Source organism: Acinonyx jubatus, chromosome X, assembly GCF_027475565.1.
Source record: "Acinonyx jubatus isolate Ajub_Pintada_27869175 chromosome X, VMU_Ajub_asm_v1.0, whole genome shotgun sequence".
In the NCBI taxonomy this organism is placed as follows: domain Eukaryota; kingdom Metazoa; phylum Chordata; class Mammalia; order Carnivora; family Felidae; genus Acinonyx; species Acinonyx jubatus.
Genome location: NC_069389.1, coordinates 98,567,153 through 98,588,147, shown reverse-complemented (window position 1 = coordinate 98,588,147; position 20,995 = coordinate 98,567,153). Strand labels below are relative to the sequence as shown.

Here is a 20,995-nt window from a genome sequence, read left to right as displayed (position 1 = left end):
CCACAGAGGCACGTGGGGAAGCCGGCCACGCGAAGATGGAGGCTGAGGCCGGAGTGCTAATGCACCCGTAAGGCAAGGAGCACCAAGGAGGAGTGGCAACTCCAAGAGCTACAACAAAGGCATGGAACAGATTCTCCCTGGAACCTTCGGAGAGAACATGGCCCTGGCAACACCCTCATTTCCAACTTGTAGCGTCCAGAACTGTGAGAAAATAAATGTCTCTTGTTTTAAGCCACTCGGTTTGTGGTACCTTGTTATGGCAGCCCTAAGAAAAATACGATGATGATAAAAATACGAACCAGAATTATGTAAGCAACATAATCCTATTAGTTCCCACTGCAGTACTATCATGCTGGCTGAAACACATTATGTAATTAAATAAAGGCATCTGTTTAAAACTCAGAACACGCATGTTTCTAGAATCTCATCTATGACATCTTTACGGATTCCTCCACTCAAAATCCCTCTACATAATTTGCTGATGATCCAAGTTGTACTAGAACAAGATTTAGTAATTTCTGCATGTTTGTCCAACCTTCTTTTAAAAGTTTATCGATTTATTTTGAGAGAGAGAGAGAGAGCAAGCAGGAGAGGGGTGGAGAGAGAGGATCCCAAGCAGGCGCTGTGCCACCAGAGCAGAGCCTGACATGGCGCTGGGGGGGGGGGGGGGAGGACCTTGAACTCATGAACTATGAGATCATGAACTAATCCAAAACCAAGAGTCACTTAACCAACTGAGCCACCCAGGCACCCATGCACGCGTGTTTGGATGTGTGTGTATGTATGTTGTCAGCATGAAGGTCCTCTTGGGCAAGGACCGTGTCTTACCACGTCTGTATTCTCAATGCCTAAAACAACGCACAACATGCAGTAGTACTTAATAAATGTTGGGCACAAGAATGAATGCTGCACCACTTCTATCACACTACTGCTGTCATTGTGCTGCACTGCCCTGGACACTTGAGATCACCGTGAACACTAAAAACTGTTAGTATTTGCCTCGGAAATTGTTAATATATGCCTAGGAAATGTGACCAAAATAGTCAATACGTGTATACCATGCAAACGGTATCATTCTTCAGTAATAAAAACCTATCCTAAAATCACATTTTAGGGGCACCAGGCTGGCTCAGTAAAAGGAGCATGTGAATCCTGACCTCCGGGCATGAGTTTTGAGCCCCACCTTGGGTGTAGAGATTACTTAAATAAAAACTTAAAAAAAACCCACATTTCAAAAATATTATAGGATTCACAAGCATTTTCATAGTAACACAATCAAAATTTTATATGTGCTAATCATAAGACATCATAATTTTATTTTTTTTAATTTGTTTTACATTTATTTATTTTTAAGAGAGAGAGAGAGAGAGAGAGAGAGAGAGAGAGAGAGAGCGCACACAAGTGGTGGAGGTGCAGAGAGAGAGGAGACACAGAATCTGAAGCAGGCTCCAGGCTCCAAGCTGTCAGCACAGAGCCCTATGTGGGGCTCAAACTCACAAACCATGAGATCAGACATCATTATAACTTTAAGTGTATCTTAAGATTCTTTCCCATTACATGCAGAAATATTACAAATTTTTCTCATCAGTTGCCTCTCCCCATAGGGATCTTGTCAAATAAGCAACATTCTCCCTGACCCAACTGAGGTCAATCCATCTTTTAATCACCTTAAGTATTAGCCAGTTATTTCCATGCTCAGAATTAGCATTTTGACTTACAAAGTTGTAGTATTTATGTAAACGTAGCATAATATTAAGAAGCTGAGGGGCACCTGGGTGGCTCAGTTGGTTAAGTGTTGGACTCTTGATTTGGGCTCAGGTCACGATCTCACAATTCGTGGGATCAAGTCCCATGTCAGGCTCTACATGAGCCTACTTGAGATTCTCTCTCCTTCTCTCTCTGCCCCTCCCCTGCTTGCACTCTCTTAAAATAAATAAATAAAACATTTAATTTAAAAAACCCTGGTATGGATGTATGTATGTATATATATATATATATATGTGTATGTGTGTGTGTGTGTATATATATTTCTTTTAATTTGAGAGAGAGAGAGAGAGAGACCGACCATGAGCAGGGGAAAGGGGCAGAGGAGAGAGAATCTCAAGCAGGCTCCAGGCTCAGCACAGACCCCAAGGCAGAGCTTGATCCAATGACCCTGGAATTATGATCTGAGCAGAAATCAAGAGTCAGATGCTCAACTGGACTGAGCCACCCAGGTGCCCCAAGAAGCTGAATTTAAAAAAATGATACACCCTGAACAGAAAGGGTGTATCATTTTTTTAAATTCAGCTTTTATCCTATATTTACATACAAATTCAAATTTCAGTCAAATTGTTCATTTACAGTAGTGAGGTTCAGGGGCACCTGGGTGGCTCAGTTGGTTAAGTGTCTGAGTTTGGCTCAAGTCATAATCTCACAGTTCATGAGTTCAAGGGCCACATCAGGCTCTGTGTTGACACCTCAGAGGCTGGAGCTTGCTTCACGTTCTGTGTCTCCTTCTCTCTCTGCCCCTCGCCCACTCACACTCTGTCCTCTCTCTCTCAAAAATAATAAACATTAAAGAGATTATAGTAGTGAAGTTCTTCTAACCATAAGCATATTTTCTTTTAACTTTAAATGGGCAATAAAATATTTTTGAGATTACATTCAAGCAAATCAAAAGTTCATTCCCTAAAATTAAGTACTAGAGCCATTCAAATAACTAAATGGCATTAATGAGCACTTGGCTTATAAGCTCAGTTAATAAGATAAACTTATGAATACTGCTATATACAATTCTTGATCATGAAACCTACTTCTGTAAACATCCACAAGGGCATGCTGAGAACCAATAAAGAGAATATCAATTACATGTTCCACACTTAATTTACATAGTCATGGTAATACTCAAATTTGAGCAAAGACCTCCAATCTTTGCCTAATTATTTTTAATAATTTACTCCACAGGTACAGTTTGCTCAAAATGGACACACAGTAAGGTATTCCCTCATTTTTTTAAACAAATTATGCAACTGTGCTCCCCAAAATGTTCTGCATGAAGAATACACAGGTTTGGGGCTCAAAAATTCACTTAAGATCATAAAAAGGCTCAAGATCACTATTATTACTATTATTGCCTCTTCCATTTCACTGAAAACTGTTCAGACCATAAGACGATTTACAGTGCTTGCTAAACAGTAGCCTTGGATTAAAAAACAAACCATCTACAGTCCAAACTATAGATCCATGACACAGATGAATACTATTTATGCTTATTCAGAGCCCAGATCAAACCCTTTGTTAAAATCAGAACAGGCAGAAAAAAAATTTCAAGATGGATATTCATTCAGTCTTTAATACAAACACATGTTTTCCTTTTTCAAAGAGAGGAATTAAGAAAGAATCTTACTGGGGTACCCGGGTGGCTCAGTCAGTTGAGCATCTGACTTTGGCTCAGGTCACAATCTCGTGATTTGTGAGTTCAAGCCCCACACTGGACTGACTCGCTGCTGTCAGCGCAGAGTCCACTTTGGATCCTCTGTCACCCTCTCTCTGCCCCTCCCCTGCTCACTCTCTCTCAAAAATAAACATTTAAAAAAAGAAATAAATAAAATAAAAAATAAATAAAAATAAAAAAGAATCTTACTACCCAGGCTGTGGCTTTTAGTATATCTATCCTTTCAGAACCTTTTCTGTATGCATTGGCATATGCACATTATAAATACTTCTAGAGGAAATTTATTATACGTGGTATTTTGAAACTTGCTTCTTTTTCCATTTAATAATATATCCTAAGCATCTTCCTACATCAATCTTTATCTTGATTAAAACACTATTTTAAATGGATGACCAGTACAAATCCATATTTCTGAACATTATGTTTACATGCATATTTTAAAAGAGAGACAATACACAACATGATCAAACAATGCAAGAAGTCATCTCATTCATGCCACCCCTTACCTTAAACCTCTGGTTCCCCTTGAAGGGTTTCAGAACAAGCCTTCCCAAAATGTGCCACTTTGGCATGTGGATTACTTTAAGCTGAAGTCAATCAAGGCCCAAAGACCCAGGAAAAGCTTTTACCTCCCCCTTAACTGCCTGAAGGAATTTAGATAGAGGGCTTGGTCCAGGAAGAGAACGATCATCAGAGATCACTACAAAGAATATGGGCTAGGTGTGGTTCATCTGGGGGAGGTTCTGCAGGGCCTGTAGATCAAATTCCTCTGGGTCTCCCTGTCTCTGGAGGCCAGGCAAATATTTGTTTATCAAACATTTGTTCTTCTCATCTTCTTGTAAACTGTCTTCCTCCCCTTTGAAGTCCCAGACCCCTACCCCTTTCCCTTATCTCAAGATGGCAAGTAAGCGTCAACCACCTGACTGCCTGTGGATCTCATATTCTTATGTGGCTTCTGTATGGACTCAGATTTGCTCTTCTCCTGTTAGTCTGTCTTATATCAATTTCCTAGCCAAAGCACCTAGAGAAGTAGAAGAAACAAATTTCCTCCCAAACAGTTAGGTGAACCAGGCAGGAGCAACTGTATTGGCTGATTACTGCTTGTTCCGCGGCTGCGGCAGCTGAGAAATTCTGGCACCTCTGATAAATGTGGCAGAAGGTAGGAATTCTTACCATGTCAGTCTTCTTAATCTCTGCCTGCAGGGCCCAGTGGAAATGAGAGTAGTGAGAGTCCTTTCTTTCCTTTTCTAAATTTAGATCAGTAGGAAAAAATATTTGTGGAACTAGTTCCTTGGGTGCAGCAACTCTGGTAAAGATCTGAGCACTCCTGATTTTTATTGGTCTTTTTCCTCCCAGAGAGGGTCACTGTTTTTGTCTCTGTTGTGTTGTTTGTCATAAGAAGGAAGGCCATGGGGTAGAACGCAGGCATAGGCCCTAGAAGCCTGCTGTTTGAGCCGGCCTCACTGATTGGTGAGTTCATGGTTCTCACCAGACCGGTGTCTGTTTAGACAAACTTTGCTGTGGGTTAATGAACACATGAGGTAAACGCTGTTGCTAAGAAACATCTTGGAAGCCAAAGCCACAAAATTGGAGGGCATGGGTCAAGTATTTAAGAACTGTTACAGCACTGGCCACCGAATCCAAAGTCTCCTGTGTTAGGATAAGTTGGTCACAGAACAGGTTAGATTTACACTAGGTCACTCGCCAACCTCAAAAAAAATTCCATGCCAGGTACTCTGTAAATCACACGATCCCCAACCCAGTGGCACACCCCTCTTAAGTATTAGTTTGGCTCCAAGAGACCCAAGGCTTAGCTAAAGCTGTTAATATACATATACAAAAAGCTAGATGAGGTTTTCCTTTTGTCTTGTTCTATGTCTTGAGAGGTTGAGAACATGCTCTCTTGTCTCTGCCAGCCAGAAGATGCATGTTCCAGTATGCATCTTGGTGACCAGTCAAATAGGGTTCTGAGTCACAAGCAGCACTCTTTTCATCTGACTGTGCCAGCTCTCAGGGGAGTCTGTTATGAGGGGTCCCAGTCCATAAGGGGCTTTTGTCATCTCAACCTCTGTTGTTTTGTTAGTGCTGGAAAAGCCCCGTTCTAGTAGTGCCTGCCGGGTGTCAGATTAGTGGGTCTGGGATTGGAGGTGTCTCGTGTTCTTGTGGGAAAACAGAGATGCTGTTTTCACCACACCATTCTTACAGTCTATAACAACAAAGGGCTTTACTTTCTCAAACAATCTTTGGGAGTGAACTTTCTGGATTTTGTATGGCCTGAATCTTTTACTCTCTCGTGGGATGCCTCTTGCATCCTTGGTTAAGCCATAAAAAGGCTTCCTGATTTGAATGGCTATGGACATTAATAGATGCTACTCATCAATGGCTAGATGATGGATCTTCTGAAATGAAAAGGTTCTATAGTTGAAAAAAGAATTCTTAGAGAGCTCTCATCCTAAACAATTGTCTTAATGGTACCTATGGGAAGACCAAATTAAAAAGTAGATACAAAGATGGGGCACCTGGGTGGCTCAGTCGGCTGAGCGTCCGACTTCGGCTCAGGTCAGGATCTCACAGCTCGTGAGTTCAAGCCCCGCGTCAGGCTCTGTGCTGACAGCTCGGAGCCTGGAGCCTGCTTCAGATTCTGTGCCTCCCTCTCTCTCTGCCCCAACCCACTTGCATTCTGTCTCTCTCTCTCTCAAAAATAAACATTAAAAAAAATTTTTTTAAGTAGATACAAAGAAACAGAAGAGCTAGCCTTAAGAGACTCCCTTAACAAAATGAAAAGAATGGAAATTAGACTTCGTACAAAAATTAAAGTCCCTAACATAAACTCCATTTCATAAAATCTGGCCCATCTCCTCAGCAAATTCCTTTAGCCCCCAAAGCTTCTTCACTTTCCCCAGAAAATCCCTTAAAACACCTAGCTGCTTGCTTCAGCTTCCCTTTCCCCACAAGATTTGCAGGGAGCACTCCAGCATGATCTCTAAGCCCAGGGTAGACAGGTTACTCATGTAAATACTAAAAGTCACAAAATAAATTTCACAGAAACACCCAGGATGGACAATATGGCTCAGACATAAGGCTTATTTGGCTGGGTTCTATAATCAGGCTCCTCCAGCTTCCTGCCTTCCTGTGCAGTCCCAAAGAAGTCATGTTCCCCAGACAGGAGCAGATCTTTTCAATTATAAAGTACTTTTACCTCTACTTTCAGAGGAGCCTACCACATTCAAAGAGGAATTAAAAAGACTAATGGCCATTTACAATCCCACACGTGGGGACCCTGTTTGGCCGCTAAGGGGTGTTCTTCCCACCAATGATTATGCAGACAAGCCAGACCACCCCCCCTGAAAACCTCCCCACTTTGGATTTCTACTAGGCCCTCCTACAAATATCAACTAAAGGCGAAGTTCAGGGGCAGAAAGGGAGGCTTTTCCCCTTAAGGTGAGTCTGAGGTTCAACTGTACACTCAGAAAGAAGGCCTTTATGTAGGCTTCACAAAGGCATATTGCATTAAACCCTGAAAATGCTTGCTGTTTATCTGCCTAAAAACTGACAAGATATTTAAAAGATTTTTTCAGGGGCACCTGGCTGGCTCAGTCACTAGAGCATGTGACTCTTGATCTCAGGGTTGTGAGTTCAAGCCACATGCTGGGCACAGAGCTCACTTTTACAAAAGTTACATATATGGGGGAGGGACAGGGAGGGAGGGAGAGACATGGAGACAGAGAGAGACAACACACAGCTCTGTGGTTGGAGACTAGCCAGACTGGAAGCTAATATTCAGAGCCTGACAAGAACTTTTTTTTTTTTGGTCTCCTCCCCTAAGTAAAAGTAAAACTATGTACCCAGAGGGAAAGAAAAATCTTCTAAAGCCCTTGTAAAAGGATTTATGGGTGGATCAACCTACGAGGCCATTTAAGTTGCAACCCAATTCTTTGAGGGATTGAGAGCAATTGTCCTTATCTTACAAATCTTTGCAGAACTAGAAATGCAACTCTAGAGGCAATTCAAAGTTCTGCCTATTCCTTTTAACCCATCCTAAATCCTCCCCTATTTATCTCATAAGGCTTGTAAATATTGGCCTTAGGAAACTGAACTCTTTCTTGGAGGAACTTGTACTCTTTCCCAGTGCCTTTGAGATTTAAGGGTAAATTCTTATCTAGACTATCCCCAATTTCACATGAAAAAAAAAAGAGAGAAAGAGAACTTTTCACAATACAACTGCTAAAAAGGCACTAGAAAGGCACAACTGCTAAAAATTTTAAAACAAAAACTCTAAGGTCTATACTTGCGTCTGTCTGTATGTTTGTGTGTTGTAGATGGGAGACATCTTCTACGTCCGGATGATATTACTAAAGTTAATGTGTACAAGAGTTCTATTTCATTGGCTTAAAATTCAGTGCTTACAAACAAAATACTACTTAGGTTCTCAGAAATATAACAAAAGGTAACCCAAATGCCTCTCAGGTTCACGTGATCTGGAAAAATACTCAGTACTGAAGCCAGTTGAAGTTCATTAGTCTAAAACAGCCATGTCTTGGGGCGCCTCGGTGGCTCAGTTGGTTAAGTGTCCAACTTTGGCTCAGGTCATGATCTCGCGCTTTGTGAGTTTGAGCCCTGCATCGGGCTCTGTGCTGACAACTTAGTCTGGAGCCTGCTTCGGATTCTGTGTCTCCCTCTCTCCCTCTGTCCTTCCCCCACTCACGCTGTCTCCCTCAAAAATAAATAAAAACTAAACAAAAAAAAAACCAGGCATGTCTTTAGAGTTATCAACACTGAATATAATGCAGACATTCAAATTTTATTCTGCTTAGGTTTACTACTCAAATAAGTTCATGTTATAGCTCTTACAAAATCTGTCAGCAAGAAAAATAGCTTGGGATAATGGCTGACTGTTTAATATCTCATGAAATTTTTCTGAGTAGTCTAAACATAACTTTTGGGAGCAAGTGATTTAGATATCTGTGAGATTTAAGTGGGATAAGAGTTTTTAGGTGAACTTCTGAGTAATAATTATTTTATGGTATATGTACTTAAAACTAGCTTCTAAAATCTTTTCAATAACTTTCAAGTTTAGAGTTTGGCTAAGTCAAATGACAGAAATTTATTGAATATCTAGATCATTTCCAAATAAGATAAAATAATGAAACATTAATTACTGAAAACAGGTTTTTATTTACTTTTGGCTCCTATTACAGATAAACTAAAGATAAATACATCTTTTTATCTCTACCTGATCCATCCAGAATTTGTAAACTTAGGGAGTATTCTTATTTCCACGGCAATATAGTTACTTGCATAGGTTCAAGAAGAATCTGTTCTGCTGATAACAGGACACAATTGGAAACACTGTTTATAGTACCAAGGCTTTGACTGGAATGCTACGTTTGAGAGAGACATGCATAGACATAGGACCAGACAGCTTTAAGGAGCTAAGGTTGACTTTAAGGAGCTAATAAAGCCCCTTGGAAAAATCAGCCTGGTACTTTATTTACAGGGTTCCTGGTAGCCTTACGAGGTAAGGAAGGAAGGTCACTTTCTGGCAGGTACAGGAACCTAAGGACATCCTAGGAACCACGACAAGAAGAATTAACCCAAAACTGTAAGTATTACAGGTTAAATCAGATGGCAGGTGTTTGGCTTGGCTTTCTAGCCTCAAGAGGCTTTTAAAACGTCCAATCTGAGATTCCTTATGAAAAGTTTTAGCAAAGCAGATTAAAAGAACCTATATGATAAAAACCCTGAGTAGCGAAAACAATCCTAAAAAAGAAAACCAAAGCTGGAGGCATCACAATTCCGGACTTCAAGCTATATTACAAAGCTATAATTATCAAGACAGTACGGTATTGGCACAACAACACACACACAGATCAATGGAACAGAATAGAGAACCCAGAAATGGACCCATAAATGTATGGCCAACTAATCTTTGACAAAGCAGGAAAGAGTATCCAATGGAAAAAAAGTCTCTTCAGCAAATGGTGCTGGGAAAACTGGACAGCGACATGCAGAAGAATGAACCTGGACCACTTTCTTACACCATACACAAAAATAAACTCAAAATGGATGAAAGACCTAAACATAAGGCATGAACCCATCAAAATCCTAGAGGATAAAACACGCAAAAACCTCTCTGACTTCAGCCACAGCAACTTCTTACTTGACATGTCTCTGGAGACAAGGGAAGCAAAAGCAAAAATGAACTATTGGGACACCATTAAGATAAAAAGCTTCTGGGGGCCTGGGTGGCTCAGTTGGTTAAACATCTGACTTCAGCTCAGGTCATGATCTCACCGTTTGTGGTTCGAGCCCCACGTCAGGCTCTGTGCTGACAGCTCAGAGACTGAAGCCTGCTTCAGATTCTGTCTCCCTCTCTCTCTGCCCCCTACCCTGCTCATGCTCTCTGTCTCAAAACTAAATAAACATCGAAAAAGTAAAAAAAAAAAAAAAAAAAGATAAAAGGTTCTGCACAGCAAAGGAAACAATCAGTAAAACTAAAAAGCAACTGAGGGAATGGGAGAAGATATTTACAAATGACATATCAGATAAAGGGTTAGTATCCAAAATCTGTAAAAACAAAAACAAAAAACTTATCAAACTCAACACCCCAAAAACAAATAATCCAGTGAAGAAATGGGCAGAAGACACAGACACTTTTCCAGAGAAGGCATCCAGATGGCCAGGTGACACATGAAAAAATGCTCAACATCACTCATCACCAGGGAAATACAAATCAAAACCACAATGAGATACCACCTCACCCGTCAGAATGGCTAACATTAACAACTCAGGCAACAAAAGATGTTGGCGAGGATGTGGAGAAAGAGATCTCTTTTGCACTGCTGGTGGGGATGCAAACTGGTGCAGCCACTCTGGAAAACAGTATGTTCCTCAAAAAATTAAAAATAAAACTACCTTACAAGCCAGCAATTGCACTACTAGGTATTTATCCAAAGGATACAGGAGTGCTGATTTGAAGGGGCACATGCCCCCCAATGTTTATAGCAGCACTATCGACAATAGCCAAAGTACGGATAGAGCCCAAATGTTCATCACCTGATGAACAGATAAAGATGTGTATGTACTCACATACATACAATGGAATATTACTTGACAATCAAAAAGAATGAAATCTTGCCATTTGCAACAACATGGATGGAACTAGAGTGTATTATGCTAAGGGAAATAAGAAAAAGACAAATGTATGATTTCACTCATATGTGGAATGTAAGATACAAAACAGATGCACATAAGGGAAGGGAAGCAAAAATAATATAAAAACAGAGAGGGAGACAAACCATAAGAGACTCTTAAATACAGAAAACAAACAGGGTTGCTGGTGGGGTGTTGGGTGGGGGGAAGGGCTAAAGGAGTGAGGGGCATTAAGGAGGATACTTGTTGAGATGAGCACTGGATGTTACTCGTGACACATCACGAAATTCTATTCCTAAAATTATTACATTATACGTTAACTAACTTGGATTTAAATTAAAAAAAGGAGCCTATATGATAAATCACTATTCTTGCTGCACTTATGTAAATAATCAGGTCAGGTTTATTGAGACTAGACTGAATTTGCAAATAAACTGATCTTACTGTGATTATCTTTGATAAAAATGGGGATGATTGCAGAGAGTAATACACCATTATGAATATCAAATTCTAGTGCCATTGTCTCTTTAAAAAATTTTTTTAATGTTTATTTATTTTTGAGAAAGAGAGCGTGCAAGCAGGGGAGGAGCAGAGACAGAGGGAGACACAGAATCCTAAGCAGGCTTCAGGCTCTGAGCTGTCAGCACAGAGCCCGCCCGACGTGGGGCTCAAACTCAGAAGCTGTGAGATCATGACCTGAGCCAATGTCAGATGTCTAACCAACTGAGCCACCCAGGAGCCCCTATTAATTATCTTTTAGGTTCTACCTATAAACTGGACTGGATCTTGAATTCAGAAGTCTCCTCCAATATTTGGCTGCAACTCTCCAAACGAACATTTTTTTTAATGTTTATTCATTAATATTAATGAATGCACGTGCAAGAGAGAGGGAGTGGGGGAGGGGCAAAGAGAGAGAGGGAGAGAAAATCTAAACAATTTCCGTGCTGTCAGCACAGAGGCCAATTCAAGGCTCAATCCTGCGAACTGTAAGACCATGACCTGAGCTGAAATCAAGAGTTGGATGCCCCATCAAGCCACCCAGGCACCCCACCAAACTAACATTTCCAAATTTTTCCCACCCTTCTTTTTTAATTTCTTAATATGTTTGTTTATTTTGAGAGAGTGAGTTGGGGAGGGGCAGGGAGAGAGAGGGAGAGAGAGAATCCCAAGAAGGCTCCACACTGTCAGCTCTGAGCCCAACGCAGGGCTCAAACCCATGAACCCTGAGACCATGACCTGAGCCAAAATCAAGAGTCAAACACTTAATCAACTGAGCCACCCAAGAACCACCCCCCCCCCAACCTTTCTGATTTGGAATCATCGAGAACTAATATTGTCCCTTTTCCAAAGCCATGCAATTTAAAGCTGGACAACTTGATGTAAACTTTCGGAGAAATCACAACAGCTCACATATAAACAATTTTCATGCCTGTTGCTATGTGGACCACTCAGATCACCAGAGACATTCAAATTACAGACCAGGAAAATCTTTCAGAATGCCAGTGCCTGCCCTCACTCCATCTGAAGAGGCTTTGAGCTGAACATCTACAAATCCTCTCAACTGGCTGCCTTCAGAACTCAGAAACTGGGATTATAATCTGCTCTAATTATTAACCTTTGTTTTTCTTTCATTTCCACAGAAATTGCTCTTATAAAATCCCAGATTGTTTGTACAATAGCCCTAACTTTGGAAGCCCACCTGCATCACCATCTCCTGAAATGAGACACCACTACTTAACTGAACTGATGTATTCTCAGGACTAAGAGACCAATCAGTTCACTGAGATGGAGAAATGTACCAACTCAACTTCTGGGCTGTGAAACTTCTTGGGCAAGTTTCAGAGGCAGGTCTGAAGGGTTTCAGAACAACAAGCCTTCCCAAATGTACCACTTTGGCATAAGGGTTACTTTTTAAAAATTTATTATTATTAATTGATCATAACTTCTAGACCCAGTGTGGGGCTTGTACTCATGACTCAGAAATCAAGAGTCCATGCTGGCTATGTGCCAGGTGACAACACTTCCTTCATCTGTGAACACAGCCCAGCAAACTATCAATAGCAGGGCCTGGTATTGCAAGGTTTTGCCTTTTCATTCTCAAAAGATAATTTTTATAACTTATAACAAGGAGAGGGAAGGATATATTCTTGGCCCTTCTCTTTTTGCCTATCCTGAGAATTTATGCCAGCCTTCTACTTTGTAATGTTACCGTTAGATTACTAACTCTGAGCCATCCCAATGAGAAAGAACAAATCGTAAATTGATGTCGACACTGTTAATCACCAGGTTAAAAAAAAAGAGGGATACAGGTCATCTCCCAGAGGTGAAAGCAGTCATCAGGTCATGTCCACAGTGGTTGGCCATGAACAAATGTCTTCTGGTCCTCTGCTTGGGTGGCAGTAAGTCACCAGCAGAGAGGGCTGAGAAACACAGGTGTAATGACTGATTGCTACTTATTGTTAACTTGAGTTGAAAACAACAGGACTTTGTTGAAAATGTCTGATGCCTACCGCTGGAGTTCTGAACTGTTTACTCACTTCCTTGTAAACATAATCAATTAATTTGGGGCCTGGTAAGAAGTGAAGAGTTTCCTGTAATCTTTGCCCCAAAATTTCCCTAATTTACTAAAGGGCAGCTCTGAATCAAGTACACTGTAAATTAAAATCTTCTTACCCACAAGCGAAACTTGTTCACTGTCACTGAATGCATTTGTGCTGACATAATAATAGAAATCACTCTTTCATTTTAAAGATATGGAAACGAAAGCATAAGGAAGTTAAATGATTTGGCTAAGGCCATAGAGCTGATTAGTGGCACAGAACTGGAACTTACTCTATTTGATATTTATTAAGATCAAGATTAACTTATCCTGACAGAGTGATTAGGACGCAGTACTTAAAAATCTGATGGTTATACAAGTGCCATACCAAGCGAGGTTCTTTTAATAGATGACTTGGTGAGAGCCTAACACCTACCCTAGATATTTCTCAGAATTAAGTACCCTCTTTCCTGATCATGTTAAGATCTGAAGCAAGTTCTAAAACAAATTCTTTATAAAAGCCAACATCTTTTCTTTTTCTCCAGTAAAAATACTTAGCTCTGTCCGAAAGCCACTCGGCCACCTATATATTTAGTGAGTGCCCACGTGTTCCAAACTATCTATAAACTAATATTCATTTCCCTCCATGCCATCATTTTAGCTGCGTGTAAATATTTTTTCTAACCTACAACATGCTGAAATGAAACTAAAAAACGTCTAATCCCATTTAACAGAAGGTCAAAACCTAAGTATGAGCTTGTGTGATTCCACAGCCCAGCCTCTTTTTTTCACCATGTTACTTCTGATAATAACTAAAATATGTATGTGATTTACATTGAGAATGTTTTCATTTGTGGTATCTAATTTAACCTATCCAACGTATCATAGCCCCATTTGAAATATGGGGAAACTGTGGTCTTCTGATTGTTACTCATCAAAGTTCATGCAGTAAATGACCGTCAAAACCAAACCCAGTGATTAGAACCATTATAGGTCTAAGGAAATTACTGTATGAATTACTGGCAGAAGGGTTAGTCTGATGAGGTAGCAGAAAATGTTAGTTCCTTGCCCTTTCAAGGCTTGAAAAATTAGCAGGTAAATCATATTGAAAGGTAAATCGTATAGCAATACAGGATTGTATACACAGCAGAGGCCTGTGTTTTGAGGCCAACAAAACTATTATAAGTATAAAAGTTAAACCACACGTTAGTATTTATAGATTCCAAGGAAAGCACAGTGGTAGCAGCTTTACCCAGTTTAGAACATCAGCCTTAACTCACTCGGTTCAACCTCCGTATGACCATTTGAGGTCAAGCTATTCCCAGTCTATACAGGTAAAACCTCAGTTTTCACCACGACCCATATCCTTGAAAACACATTATAAAGGCAGATCATGATAAGTGAATCACACACATCCTTAACAAAGACTGGGTACCAATCATACAAAAATCAAACTCCAAAATGCATTATACAGCAGCACTAAAACTATACCATAATGAAAAATAATAAAAGCCCAGGCCAAGTCCTACAAAATCACCTAAAATATGCTTTTAGGGGCACCTGGGTGGCTCAGTCGGTTAAGCATCTGGCTCTTGATTTCGGCTCAGGTCACGATCTCACGGTTCATGAATTTGAGCCCCACGTTGGGCTCCATGCTACAGTGTCAAGCCTGCTTGGGATTCACTCTCTCCCCCCCACCTCAGCCCCTCTCCCGCTCATACTCTCTCTCAAAATAAATAAATAAACTTTGAAAAATAAAGTATGCTTTTATCACACAAAGGACAACCTACCATTAGGTATAATCACAGTAACATAAAGCACAACTCATAAGTTTGGCCTCAAATTCTTATGGCGAATACAATTATAGGGGCGCCTGGGTGGCGCAGTCGGTTAAGCGTCCGACTTCAGCCAGGTCACGATCTCGCGGTCCGTGAGTTCGAGCCCCGCGTCAGGCTCTGGGCTGATGGCTCAGAGCCTGGAGCCTGTTTCCAATTCTGTGTCTCCCTCTCTCTCTGCCCCTCCCCCGTTCATGCTCTGTCTCTCTCTGTCCCAAAAATAAAAAAAGTTGAAAAAAAAAATTATCAACGACTGCTTTGGTTAATTTCTCAGAGCACGAAAAGTCCTTCATTTCAAATTATCTGGAAAGCCTTAGAAGTTTTCTCCTTTTTCATCTAATACATTTCTTTATCAACGCAGAGGAATTCAGTCAATTTTTTACCAGGCCCGCATTTGCTACATGCCAGCCACTGTTAACATACTGATGTTGGAGCTCAGCTCAAAGCAGAAGGTGCTCAAGGTGTGCTGTTTGGGTTGTGTCAAGGTGAAAACCATTTCCTAAGTGCCAGTTCAACATTTCCCACCTTAGCTCAATTTATCCAAAGATACCAAATTAGTCCATTTTGATCAAAGCAGTACCATCAAAAAACGTGTAGCCAAGGGGCACCTGGGTGGCTCAGTCACTTAAGCGTCCAATTCTTGACCTTGGATCAGGTTGTCAAATCAAGTCCTGCATCAGGCTCCTTGCTGGGGCCTGGAGCCTGCTTGAGATCCTCTCTCCCTCTCCCTCTCCTCCCCCCAACTCTCTTGCACATGTGCACACTCTCTCAAAAAAAAAATGTCTAAGAGATCTTCATCTTTTGAAACACAGCATGCAATGGAAGAAAAGCATCACTACTAGAATCAGAGAAATGTGAATCCAAATCCTACCCCTACACCTTAATAGCTATTTGGACCTTGGGCAAGTTACTGAGTACTTCTGAGCTTCTGCAAATTTCCCCTCCTCTGTACTACGGTAATCCCAGAATCTCAAGCCCAGAAGCCCAACTTATTCTTCAACCTATTCTATACCCATCCAAGTTGGTAAAATAGGCCATCTTTCAACACAGTAATGACCCATATATCATTCACATCTCCAACAAATTGAAATTCAAGTCTTAGCACTTGAAATTTTAAAATAAATGAAAATATTCAAATCAGAAAGGCAGAAAAAGATAAATGAAAGTAGAATTCACAAATTATTAAGGTTTATCTGTCCACCTTGTTCTTTTAAGAGAGAGAGTATGAGCACTGGAGTGGGGGAGAGGGGCAGAGGTAAAGAGAGAATCCTAAGCAGGCTCCAAGCTCAGCACAGAGTCTGACACAGGGCTTGACCCTACAACCCTGGGATCACGAATCAAGATCCCTGAGCCGGAGTCGAGAGTCGACGATCGACCGACTGAGCCACCCTGACGCCCCTCCACCTTGTTCTTAATTCATTCTCACTTTAGGTATTTATTCCAAACAGATTTGGAATTGTTACATGGGATTTTTTTCCTTGATAAGATCTGAGATAATCAGTTTAAAAAAAACTACTATCACAGGTTTTGAATCTTTTAAACCAACTAGCCCAAATCTGTTACTTTATAAAACTGAAGAAACTGGGACATAGAATAATATGGAGGATAAATAAAAACTACATTTTAAAAGACTTCATGACATAGGAGTGTTCAATACAGAATACTGAATGAGAAAAAAGGATTATGACAATCTACACACAATATGAGCCTAAATAAAAAAAATAAACATAAAAGAATGTGGATTATATTTATTCTTTATACAATTCTGAATTTCATAAATTTTCTATAAGAAACATATTTAAAATTTAAAATATTCACAATATTGTTTCCAATTAAATGGGGTATTTAATTCATAAAAAGTTATGAAGAAAATAGAAATGTGTAGGCACTGAAATATGTAGAAATATGTAGTGACTTGCTCACAATCCCACAGCTAAATGGAAACAAAGCCAAGACAAGAACCCAGGCATCAAATCCAGGGCCCTTCTCATTGTACCACGTGACCTCTAAGACACGAAAACAATATTTGCTCCCCAGTAATTGCAATGGAAGAACTGGTAAAAAGATGGAAGCCCGGGACTTTTAAATTTTGTGAGCAATACATTCTCTTTTTTCCCCCTTAAATAAAAAGTAAAAGAAAAAGAGCACTTGTTCAATTCAATTATCAACTTATTTTACCAATACTGTTTTAGTCTCCTCAAATCTACTGCCAATGACCTTAAACTGTGCTACAGGTTACATTTTATAATACTATTACCAGATTAGACCACACAGATAAAGCTGGAGAGTTGACAGCTCATGATAATCTCCCAGCCTCAAAAGAACATCTATTTTGCCACATTTGTCTTTGGAACCCTGCACCACATAGTGCAATCCCTGGCATAGAGTAGGTGCTCAATAAATGTTTATTTTATAAAGCGTAACTTCCCACCCCTCACATTATCACTAGCTGCCAGACTTTTAAATATTAGAACAAAACTAGTAAAATATCATAATTTCATATTTGGAGTCTGTAAGCATTTACAATATAAAGGATTTATTAAACAGATTGTTTACAATCAAATGGAAGGGGAACACGTCAGTAGAATATTTCAAGCACTGAACAAATTAATTTGCACATTAATTACAATAATTCTTATTTATTGAAATGGGCCTAACCTTTACTCGGCATTTTTTTTCTGTGTAGTTGGAGTCACTGAATGCACTAGAAAGCAATAAAGTTCCAAATATAGCACAAGGGGCACTGGACTAGAACCTAGACCCTAGTCCAAGCTCTGCCAATAATCAGATACATAATCTTGGGCAATTCACTTTTTCTTCTTTTGAGTCCTAGTTAACGTACTCATAAAAAATAAAGAGTTGAACTACAAATCACCAGGGATCCTTCCGATCTTAATTTTTTTTAATGATTTCTTATCCGTAAAGATTCTATATTCAGATATTTTTTCATTGCATCAAATACAATTATCTTGAATGTTAGTTTGTCATATTATTCGATAATCAAAACTTAGCACATTTCCTACAAATATAGAAATATTAGTACCATATATTCTTTTTACCATCTTAGGAGCAACAGAAGAAAACAAGAAATGTGAGCATCTGATAGTCGGGCCTGCTTTGCCAGTTGGGCTGACAGGAACCACGGTGGATTTTACAATACAAACCACTGATACATAAATACACACACGTATATATCTATATATACATACGATGGGTGAATACTTATTTTTGTTGATATACATATATGTGTGTAAATTTAAAAAATTGTATGTAATTATAAAATACTTGTTTATGGTAAGAAATCCAAACAGGACATTAGGCCACGTGCAAATTCAAAAGCGTCCCACCCCTCTCCAGCCTCCCTTAAGTAGCCACTGTTAACATTTTTCTTGTGTACCCTTCAAGAAGTTATCCGAGGCCATTCAAATATGTAGATGCGTGTGTGTATAAATCTTTTTAAACCAAACTGCTGCCACTTCTTGAATGGTGGGGAAAAAATATCTCAAGCACTGGCTTCATAAAATGTTAAATACGTACATCGAAAGTGGTAGCACAGTTGTACGGTACCAAGTGTATACGCTTCGGAAGTGTGCAATGAACTGAATATTTAATTTTCTTCCTTGGAGGCTCTGGGCAGCAGTTGCGCAGAAAGAGCGGGAGCAAGGAGCCAGACAACCTGGGTTCCAATCTAAGTAGTTGAGTAGCCTTAGACAAGCCTTGAAATCTTCCTGTGCCTTACTTTCTACTTTTGTAAAATATCAGTGTTGGACTAAGATCCCTTCCAACTCTAAAATGTTATAGTTCTAAGATGGCCGTCTGTAACAGTTCTATTGAACTGGTTTTAAGAAGTGTGAAGTAAAAAAAGAGAAGAAAGAAACACTATAGCAACCTCCAGTCTTACAAGAGTACATTTCTATGCGTCATTAGCCATCCGAGGCATAGTGGGACAGACCTAGGGACAGAATTCGATTTGAAAGCAAAGTAGTAGATTATTAAAATCGGATAGGCAGGTTTTTACAGAGCTTTGATTGACATTTTTCTTTTTTTTGGAGGTGGAGGGGGCTGTTTTAGTTTCAGCAATAACCACTCCCCCTCTTCCCGAAAACAATTAAGTGTATTAAGGAGTTAATATAATGAAACTGAAAGTTAGACTGAATTTTGCTTTACTCACAGAATATCCTGGGGAGGTGACTAGGGCAGCAAAGATCGGAAAGAATTACTAGCTAATTTCCTCTCCCGGAAGCTCTCCGGTTCCTATTCTTTCTGCTTCACAAGCCCCCGGCAGGCACACTCCACCCAGCTCCGTACCTGCCACACGCATCAGATTCGGGGGTGGGGAGAGGGCGGTCCCTTTGATAATTTAAAAAAAAAAAAAAAAAAAAAAAGTTCTTTGACTCGATTTACCTTAGGGGTCACAGGGGTTGGGAGGGCACCGGCCGGCCCGAAGCCACACACCCACCCACGCCTTCCTTCTGCGCTCCCGGGAACCTGGGCAAGGAGCCGCGGCTGGGCCACCCGCGCCGCGCAGGGGCGGCCTTCCCGCCCTCCCCCGCAGCGCGGGGCCCGCGGGGAGGGGAGGGGGAGGAGGAGGAGGAGAAGTAGGAACCCGTACGGGCAGTACCCACCGCGCCAGGAGAGTCAACCCGGATCGCCCGCGGCGCCCAGCGCGGTCCGGAGGGGAGGGTCCTGGAGAAGGGGCGGCCCGAGCCCCAATCTGGAAATGCCAACTCCGCTCGGCGCCGGGCCCCAGCCTAGAAGGAAACGGAAGTCCCTTCGTCTCCCTCAGGCGCACCCACCAGCCCGCCCATCTCCCGGAGGAGCCCCGAGTCGGGGAACCCGAGGCGCGTCCGCGACAGGGCCTCAAAGAGACACCGGCCACGGTCCGACGGTCTCACAGCCTCGGCCGCGCCACTGGGCCCCCTCGCAGGCTTCTTTTTGCTGCCCCCGCTGGGAGGCCAGCCCCTCGCCCTGCAAGGCCCCTCCTTCTTCGCCCTCCGCCATTTTCGAACTTACCCTTCGGGCCCCGATGTCCCTCGAAAAGCGCTGAGCCCTCCCGGGGCGCAGCCAAGGTCCCGCCACTTCCCTGGGCCGGAGCGGAGCTGCCAGGACAATCGTGGCCCTCTTCCCCCCCCCAAACCCTCACCACCCCCCCCCCCCCTCAGCTGGAAGCCCGACCCTGACCTGGCCGGCGCGCCTGCGCAGTGGGCACGTCGCAGTCCCCGCCCCCAGCTCAAGCGTTTCCTCTTCAGCCTCGGGGGTGTTTTTTCCCACGGCTTTTACCTGCTGGGCTCTAGCGTTGAGCAGCAGGGGAATTGGGGTAAAAGGATGAAAAGAACGAGTTTTCTTACTATAGACCAGGCACTGTGATGGGCTTGTGACGTGTTCTTTGTTGTGATTTTGGCAACCCTGTAAGATAGGCACTCTCTTATTAAATCCATTTTACAGACGAAATTGACATCCAGAGAGAATTAACTACCTCCACTAGCACGCAGCTAGTAAGTGAGGGAACTGAGGTTGGAATACGGTCTGTATTCAGGGCGCATGGTTCAGTCGGTTAAGCATCCGACCTCGGCTCAGGTCATGATCTCATGGTTTTGTGAGTTTGAGCCTCACGTCGGGCTCTGTGCTGACAGCTCAGAGCCTGGAGCCTGCCTCGGATTTTGTGTGTGTGTCTCTCTCTCTCTCTCTCTCTCTCTCTCCCCCTCCTGCTTGCACTCTGTCTCTCGCGCGCTGTCTCTCAAAAATATGAAAATGAAGAGCCTGGAGGCTGCTTCAGATTCTGGTCTCCCTTTCTCTGCTTCTCGCCCTCTCTCACTGTCTCTCAAGGGTAAATAAATGTTAAAAGATTTTTCTTTTAAATATATGGTTTGCGTCCTAGATGGCAAGGGTAAAAGGCAAAAAGAATTGAAGACACAGTCGGGACAGGAAGGGGGATGGGAGATTAAGGAAGAGTAAATGAATAGGGAAGAAGCAGAAGGCAGGGAAACAGGAAATCTGGTACATAAAATGCTGATCTATCTTGGATTTATTTCA

At 41.5% G+C, this 20,995-nt stretch overlaps 1 protein-coding gene across 4 annotated transcripts in view; it reads right to left on the bottom strand.

The window, feature by feature from the left end:
- The window catches only part of XIAP (X-linked inhibitor of apoptosis), a 48,661-nt gene extending 28,936 nt beyond the window's left edge, over positions 1-19,725 (bottom strand). Inside the window, exon 1 of one of the 4 annotated variants that reach the window (XM_027054202.2) lies at positions 19,588-19,725. The gene's annotated coding sequence lies outside the window, so the exon portion shown is untranslated. Of the gene's footprint in view, positions 1-4,609; positions 6,123-19,133; positions 19,313-19,366; positions 19,510-19,587 lie in introns of those variants that run through there. The other 3 variants (XM_027054203.2, XM_053201629.1, XM_053201628.1) reach the window with 3 other exon arrangements.
- Positions 19,726-20,995: the final 1,270 nt, after the last annotated feature.